The sequence below is a fragment of the Syzygium oleosum genome, unplaced genomic scaffold, assembly GCF_021117445.2.
Source record: "Syzygium oleosum isolate NSW1041296 unplaced genomic scaffold, Sole_v2.1 Sole_v2.11, whole genome shotgun sequence".
Lineage (NCBI taxonomy): Eukaryota > Viridiplantae > Streptophyta > Magnoliopsida > Myrtales > Myrtaceae > Syzygium > Syzygium oleosum.
The window spans coordinates 7,297,525-7,307,087 of NW_026607495.1; positions in this window are offsets into that span (position 1 = coordinate 7,297,525).

Here is a 9,563-nt window from a genome sequence, read left to right on the forward strand (position 1 = left end):
CAAATTATGCCCACTGTAACACAATAATCCTAAAGTTTTTTTTTTTGTGATATTAAAAACCCCAAACTATGCCAACTGTGACATATTTACTCTAAATTTTTTTCTTGTGACTTAAAAAACCTCAAACTTGTAACTATGCCATATATTTGCCTTCCGTCAGATTATTTTTCAGTCAAACTAACGTTGTTTTTATTTCACTTAAGTCACGTAGGCATAATGTCAATACTATTTACTTTTTGGAGTCTATGTAATCATATTTTTAACGGTTCTCATTAACAGAACTTTGACGGAGGATAAATGTGTCATATAGAAAAAAATTTAGAGTAAATATATCATGGTAGACATAATTTAGGGTTTTGGTGGCTTTTGCCCTAAATAAAAATGTGAACTAAAACTACTCCTCGAATAAATTTTGATGTGAACTGCGACGATGACTAGGAGATTTACTTGAAGAGTATATGAGAAGTGGTGGCTGTGGATCATAGGAAGGTTCTGTGAAATGTTTCTTGCATGCATGCTTCATGTAGATGGAGGATTAATGTGGGCCACTATTTTTAAGAAGCACAAGCGCGCGTTGCGGTAAATATGCTACCTCGCAAAATGAGCAACTTATCTCGTGTTCTTTTGATACGTGCAATGCATATGAATGGACGTTGTCGTATAGGAATTTTTATCGCACTCTTAAGTTAACTACACATGAGATTAATATGGTATTTAATAGGGTGGCGACGAGGAGGAGGATGTTGCGGACCGTAATCGAGGAATCGTGGCCCTGATGGCTGTACAACAGCTTGAGCAAATTGATTGGATTCTTTGGAGTGTTTGCCATTGGAGAGAGAAGTGGGGAGAGAGAGAGAGAGAAAGAGAGAGAGATGAATCACTTATCAAAGTAAGATACTTTAAGCTCCACAACCAAAAAGAAAGATCATGTCACATGCAAAAGAGAGCTTTGTGTCACAGGCTGGCAATTGCTTGGCTGCAGAATAGCCCGTGCGGTACTTGATGGATCGTTGATGTCAGGCCAACCCTTATTCTATAATTTTTCCAAAGAACAATACAACGAAAAACTTTCTCGCATCAGATCGTACCATGTCCAGCTAAGCTCAAGCATCTAGTCCATCGAGCGATACATGTAGACTACTTTAGGGGCACAATTGGTTTTGACCTGCCTTGGCCTCACCAAGAGAGCGGCATCAGCGCTCGACCAATTTGTACACAGGAAGCCAACCCCGCACTTAGAGCTCCTTAGATATAAGTTCTTCTATCCTAGAACTCTTAGCACCAACTGTCTTGACGATACTCACGAACCAGTTGTATTATCCCTTCCACATCAGTCACTCTTCACCCGATAACCCCAAGCTCCACTCATAAGGGCACAGGAGTAGGGGAGAATCGTGGTCCGTGACATTTTCCCCCACTCAATTCCATAACGCCCTCGTTGCGGGTTATTCTATCGCTTACCTACGTCGCTTCCGACCATCAACACCGTTTTTTCAGGGCTTACATGAGTGGTGGATGTTGGTCTTCTACGGAACATCCATAGTTAAAATTAAATATAAACGCAGCGGAAAGATATAACCAAACATGTATCTCCAAAGGCGTTATTCATGTGTTTCAATCAAAAATCGAAAGATCATAGGGGGTTGAATGGATTACCTCTCATAGAGTATCCAAAACGATTTCGGTTCGGATGTTCTTCAGTTTGAGCCCCACAACCATCGGACCTCTAGTTCAGACACACCACCAATCGCAAGACGAACGGAAGAAAAAAGTTGCAGGTAATCATCACTATAATTGTACTAGCAATCTCGTGGCGACAATTCTCCGCACTCTCGATATTTCAGTCACGGCGTCGAAAGAGAAAAAACGTATTTTCTTAACTCTCACGAACACATGATAATTGCATACGCCCTTTTTCATCATCTTGCAACTGTTGTTGATCGTGCCTTTTATGTGTGCGATCAACAACGGTTGCCGATCGCATGTGTGCACATTGCACGTGATCAGCAACAATTGCTGATCGCATGTGTCATGCACACGGTCAGCAACCGTTTGCTGACCGTGTGCGCCAATTTTTTTTAAATTATATATATAAATAAATGTAAACAAATATATACAAACATAGAAGTGCATGATCAGCATATGTGTATTTTGTGAGCATCATATACACACACGCCCATGACAAAAAATTGAATTAAATTAAATCTCATTTAATTTAATTTCAGTCCGACTCAATTCAATTGCAAACATATTTGCAATATCGTCTCTTCCGTACAACGTCATCCTAAATTGATTATGGTGTGTGACATCCCTAAATTCATCACTGAGCTAGTAGTGAGACTTGCACCAACACATTTGTACTCCCAAGAACTTTGATTGTCCCGATCAACCTTTAAGTCTTACAAGCCATGATTGACATCTAGCAATATGTCATGGCTGCCCAGACAGTGTGAATGCTTTAAGAACATAACGAACCTATCAACTTTGGCTACAGTGTAATTCAATCCCTCTGTCTTACTATGTCCCGATCGAACAAAGACCATGAAATATTTGTCAAGCCACCAATTCGATCATATGCACAAACCTAATTGACATGCATTTTATATGAGACATGAACAGTTCATTCTCGGTTACAACTCCGGCCGAGGATTTTAATGCAATGTCAAGATTAGATTGCATAGGACATCATTATTGTACCTTGCGTATAATAAGGAGACAGATTCCATTTTGCACACACGTGTAGCTTCGTATGTGAATGAACTATGGCCATCAAGTACAGAGACGGATCAACGAACCAGCAATATACGCACCTGTGAACCATAGCCATCCAATACACAAGTCAACACTGTGCCTCGGGTCTAAGGATTATTTACACGAGACCAAAGCATGAACGATTAGGCATTGACCACGCTAAAAGCTTCCATATTGTTAATCGTTATATGCGTGCCACGTTCAATGAACTGGTCTGATACAAGCACTTGTGTTCTAACTCGCGCATCACAATACCCAATGACTCGTGACTTGTCATTCCCTTAAGTATCCAATACTTAATGGTGAAGTTAAGAACACACCGGTCTCAGCAAGATTATTGATATCCACTCAATGATCCATCAACTGGGAACAATTTAAAGATTCAGTCTAACTATGAACCTATCACACATATTCTCAACGTATCAAGAATAGATCCAGTCACAACTGATCTTTATGGAGTCATTCATATATTTAAATAATTGAACAAATGAATGAATACGTCATTGATAATGAAATTGAAAATACAACTTAAATCCTTAACATGTAACCATTACATGATGACTTTAGGACATACATCTAACGGTGGACACTCGCCCAACAAAACAACTTTACTCCACTAGTGGCTTTTCTCGATCAGATCTGTTCGGCACCTTTGGTCACTTGTGCTTTCCCTAACAAATGTGGCATTTTTTGCCAACTGCACCTTTTTGGCAACACCATCCTTGGCCTACTTTGGTTTCTCATGATCTCAGCAAACCAATGCAGGTTTCTCCCCTTGTTGATAACATGGTAGCAGACCCATCTTGAGATTCGCTAAATTGATCCACGAATGTTTTCCCAATTCAGTGAGGAATCGGTTTTTTGATGTGCCCCCATTGTCATCCTAGAAGCAAGTCGAGAGCCGCACTTTGTTCGAGCACGTTTTGCCTCGGCGATTCACACTCCGTCCTCGTAGGACCAGGTAGACCGCAAGTTTTCTCCTATTCAACTCACCTATTGGAGGGATCCTGCTCTGATACCATCTGTCACGGGCCGGTAGTTCCTTGGCCATGAAATAGCCCGTGCGGTGCCTGGTGGATCATTCAGACCGGGCCAGCCCTCATTCTATAGTTGTTCCAAAGAACAATATTATGAATAACTTCCTCGTATCGGATCGTGCCACGCCCAGCTAAGCTTAAGCGTTTGGTCCATCAAGTGATACACGCAGAATACTTTAGGCACCACAACTGGTTTCGGTCTGTCATAGCCTCATCAGGAGAGCGACATCAGCTCCCGACTAGTTTATGCATAAGAGGCCAATCTCGCCTTCAGAGCTCCTTAGATATAATTCATTCTATCCTAGAACTCCTAATACCAACCACCCCGACGCCACTCCCACGAACCAGTTGTATCATCCCTTCCACATCACTTACTCTTCACTCGATAACACCAAACTCTAGGGGTGTGCAAAACGGATCACTCGAATCGGGAACCGCCCGGACAGAACCGAATCGGCCAGTTCAGTCCAGTTCCTAGGAGTGTCGGTCCGGTTCTCAATTCCTAACCGATGTCCAGGCCATCCAGTTCCCGGTTCCAAGGGGGAACCGGACCGAATCGGACCGACTATATATACTTTTTTTTCTTCAAAAAAAAATAGTAAAATGTGAACTAAACCCTAAGTGATTGATTCCATTGGACCAGTCCGGTCCCCGGTTCCCAGTTCCACCTTAGAACCAGACCGTACTGGAAATCGATCACCCCTGCCAAGCTCCACTCACAAGAGTACAGGAGTACGAAAGAAATACGGTCCGTGACATTTGGCTTCCACATTTTTTTCATGAATATCTTGATTTTTTTGTAGAAATCCATAGTCAAATTCTAGGTTAAAGTTTTTCGTACATGCTTGATCTTAATATCTTATTTCATTTTTAAATTAATATCTTGATTTTTTTTCCATTATCGACTAATCAAATAATTTGTTATTGCTTGATACATTGTTACCGAAACTTCGGATTAAGAGTCAGACTTAAATGTGCTAGAAATCTCGCTCCCCATAAGCCAAACTCTTGGCTCCTTCACCGATTGTACAATTAGATAACTTTAAGTTTGCTTATAGGCAAAATGTTGTAACATCGCAGATCTATGTGTATAATGTTTTTATACTTAGTTACGACTCTCCAGTTGTGTGGTACAGTAGATGTACCACAGAAATGGGGCAGAGAGAGAGACTAGTGAGGCATTACTAACTATTTGATTCTGAATTGTGATAGTAGTATTCAATTTACCTGGTTTGCAAAATTTTACAGAGGAAACCCTATGGGATTTCATGAACACATATTATACGCTATATAACCGTCATTGAATTTTGTATGTGTCTTTTTTTATTTTTAAAAAGTAGTAAGATCTGAGTAAGGTGGGAATATTGGGAAAATTATCCAGGAAATCCTAAATCTATTGTAGGGGCCAATTCAATTTTAAACATTTCAATTGTGTCAATCTAGTCCTAAACCTATTATACAGTGGTCAATTTAGTTCTAAACTTTTCAAATGTGCCAATTTAGTCCTAAACATTTTGACAATTTGTCAATTTAGTCTTTCCAGTCAATTTTGATCGGAAAGTGCTAACGTGGAGGTCTAGTCAAGGCCGACCATCCTACGTGGCACGGCGGCACTGACGTGAACAACTTTTGCAATTTTTTTAATTTTCTCATTCTTTTTTCTCTCTTTTTTCCATTTCTTTTCCTTTTCCTTTTCTTTTTTATTTTTTGCCTTTTTCCCTCTACCGACCATTGGTGAAGGCCTCAACACCATCACCTAGGCGAGGGTCCCCTTGCCAGATCAGGTGAGGGCATCCCTCATCAAGTTTGATAAAGGTAGCCCTCCCCGACCTCAGGCAAAGGTTGCCCTCCCCTAGGCTGGCGATGGTGGCCCTCACTCGCCAACCCAGGCACAGATGTCCCTAGCCCGAGGTTGGCGAGGGCAGCTCTCAACTAAGGTCGGCGACCTCCATCGACCATCAATGAAGCCCGGCAATGGCAAACAGAGGAAAAAAGAAATAAAGAACAAAAAATTCATAAAGTTAAAAAAATTGCAAAAAATATCCATGTCAACACTGGCCATATCACTTAGGATGGGTGGCATTAACTAAAATGCCACGTCAACGATTTCTGGCCAAAATTGATTGGAATAATTAAATTGAAAAATCGTCAAAAGGTTTAGGACAAAATTGGTAAAATTAAAAAGTTAAGGACTGAATTGGCCACCATATAATAGATTTAGGACTTTTTGGATAATTTTTCCCGAGAAATATTAATCATAATTTAACAGCTCCCTTCACAAATTTTCGTCTAGCCTAGGCTTTAAGAGTCTATCTCGAAAACCGTGTCGAGGATTAGAAAGTCGGTACTTGGTAATGAGAGGAGATAGGTTTGCTATATTTTTATCTATATTCTATATAATGCATAGGAAGAACTTGATATTGTTTAATTAAAGAGGTCTCTTTGATTCCTTCGTCAGCGGAAACAAAATGTCAAATTCAGAACAAGCTACGCCTCTGTATCTCATTGATTACCTTAATTTGATTTCTTGCACATTCTTTCTTTTTTACCATTGATTTTTCTAACATTTTCTATCATGATCCGGTTTTTTAGGACGCGAATGATAACCATTATGTTCCATAAATCAATTTCTGGCCAGAAATAGTAGAAATAGATTTTTCTATTTTTATTCCGTGGACAAGTTTCCCAACAAAGATAAGCGTTTGATAACGAAACAAAATTTCTAATCCCGGAACATAAATTTGTACGATAAAATATCTTCCATTCATCGACAAACGGCGACGAAGGCCGACGGCCGGCAGCGGATGGCGGCCGGTGAGGGTGGCGGCGGGGGTGGCGGCCAACGGCTGGCAAGGGGCGGGGGGTGGATGGTGGCGGTGGGCATCTAGAAAACGGTGGAGAAATGGGGCCAACGGACAGCAGCAACAATGGCGACCAACGGCCGACGAGGGGCAGACGGTGGTGGCGGGTATCCGGCAAACGATGGCTGCGGGCGGCGGCGGGCGGGCGGCGGGCGGCGAGCAATAGCGGCAACGGCCAGCGGGCAATGGGAGGTGAGGGCAGCCAATTAGTAGCAAGGGCAAGCGGTGAGAAGAGTTTTTAATTCTCATTTTTGTTTCAAAAATAGAAAAACAGAAAATTTTTACTTCTGATTTTTGTTCTAAACCTGTTTCTAGAGTAAAAATTTATTTCAGAAATAGAAAAATGAAATTGCTTTACCAAACGGATTTCTATTTCAAACATATTCCCCAAAACAGAAAAAGAGTTCTAGACAGAATCAGAATGTTTATCATTCGCACTCTTAATTTTTTTCGGTTGGTGTTTTGCTATGTGCTAGTCTCCTACCTTACTCATATTTGCTAACGCTAGATTCCTTCCTTTCAACAGATGCATGGAAAACATCCCCTCCACAAAGGACAGCAATCTAGTAAAAACCAATTATCGCCAGTAATTTGGTCCACAAATTTAATCGCCTTTTTAGACAAACTGATGCAGAACCAGTTGTACCCGGATGTGCGCATAAGAATTTAGGATAACAAAAAGCATAGTGCTATACTTCGATTAATTGGAATAGAAAAAATTTTGTCGTTCCCTTCAAAAGGTTTTGATAATAATAAACATGATTCAACTCACATTATTGAGATAAATAAGAGGTGCCCGTAGACAATGCCCCAACTGTCGACTCGAAAAAGTTTGTCCGGGAGCAAGCAGCGCTTGATCGATAGACACAAGATTCAAGCCCTCAGTCAACCCATATTAGCCGACCAATCCAGTCATCTTCAGTATATGAAGAGCAATACAGATAACATCATAATGTGACCATACTTCGAACACTATGTTTGCTAGTTTCTCTGGAGCCATAGAGAAATCGTCGAATGTCATGCTATTAATGAGGCCATCACTATGTCCACTACGGGTTTTCGAGTCATTATCCATTTGCCATGGTAATTACACTTTGGTCAGTCCTTGTCATCAGATAATTCATATTAATGAGATAATGCAACAGCTGCAGAGAAATGATCCGAAGGACTATCTTAGAAAGCACCTCTCTGTACGCAGTTACAACAGTTGGTAAGTTGACTAGACTCAATCAAAGCCCTAATAAGAGCTTATCAGTGCGACAAAGAGGCTTACTTGAGATGCCAAATGATTTAGCATTTCATTTGAGCCAGCTTCACTTTTACTTGTTTAGCTCCCACATGGAACTGATGACAGCAGATATCACAAAAATATCCATCTTTTAAACTCAGTTGATGGGTTCCTAATGCTAATTTGACCATTCCCGAATTGTCGGGTGTTGAGTTTTTATTGGCACTCTCTCTATGGTTGCTCTTTGTCCATTTCTTGGCAGAAAAAAGAAGGAAATAAAACAAAACTGCTTTCCTTAACGAGAAAAAATGAGCTGATGCAATTCCTACTCTTCATTACACCGGCACGAATCTGTCTGATGATAAAGGATCATAACCCTAAACCAAAGCCGTAGAGGTGATAACAATCTACTTTTGGTCCAAAAAGTTATATTCCGGACCACATCCATCATGACGGTGAATATTAATTCTGCATATTTTCAGTGTAGAAGTCCTAAACTTTATTCTCAATTTTTCGACAAGACAGGACAAACAATACCATACCCCGAAGAAATCGATATTACAAGGAGAAAATTCAACGTACTGAAAGCTGGGAAGCTTGATATTGACCCGTGTGGTTGTCCGAATGGCTGTACATTTGTATCTGCTGAAGGCTCCAATTGGTTGAACCGGTCAATAGTTTGGTTCCACGTGGCATTTTGGGAATTGAGACTTTTTTATTCTATTGTAATTTAGCAGCAATCATACCACTATTGCCTGTAAAAGAATCCGCGCCTCTATATCTCATTGATTACCTTGATTTGACTTCTTGCACATTGTTTCTTGGTAAATTACTGACCGGATAAACTAGGTCAATGAATTTTAGTTTTCTTTTTGACCATTGATTTTGCTAACATCTTGTACCATGACCAGTGGCCGGCGTGGCTCGCCCGAGGCCGACGAGGTCGACCTCGCCGGCCTCTGGCCTCCGGCCGGTCGCCGCTCCGACGACCAGCTGGAAGAAGAGGGAGAAGAAAAAAAAAGAAAAAAAAATTCAATAAAATATTAAAATATTATTAAATTTTGTCCACGTCAGCTCCGGTGACCAGTCGCCTGGCCAGCCGACGTCCACGTCAGCAAAATCCGGCCAAAAGGACTGAATTGACACTATATCAAAAGGTTTAGGATTAAATTGACATCAAAAATAGATTTAGGACTAAATTGGCACTTTCTCAGAAGGTTTAGGACTTATTCAACACTTTTCCCCAGGACTCCATGGACGTGGTCGCAATAGAATCCAAGTGCCCTCTTTGAATGATATACCTTGCATTCCTTACGTGTGGAAAAACTAGAGAACTTTTGAAGAAAGATGTTAAGAGAACTAAAGTAGAGAGACAATTTCCGATGAAAAAAGTAGTCAGCCTAACAAGGCGTTAAACGAAACTGTTCGATACTCGAATGAACAACATTATCAATAACGACGGCCTAATTTCAAAAGAAAGCATAAATTTTATTTCGAGTGATAATTCTAGCTCAAACTTTTTTTTATCTCATAAAAAATCACCAACGTTTACTTAAATCCTAAATCTGGCCCGAACAATTTGAAAATTTTACATCACGGGAGCTAGATTTGGGATTCGAATAAAAGTTTGTGCTTTTTATTGAAACAAAAAAAGTTCGAATCAAAATTGTCACTTAATATAAAGCT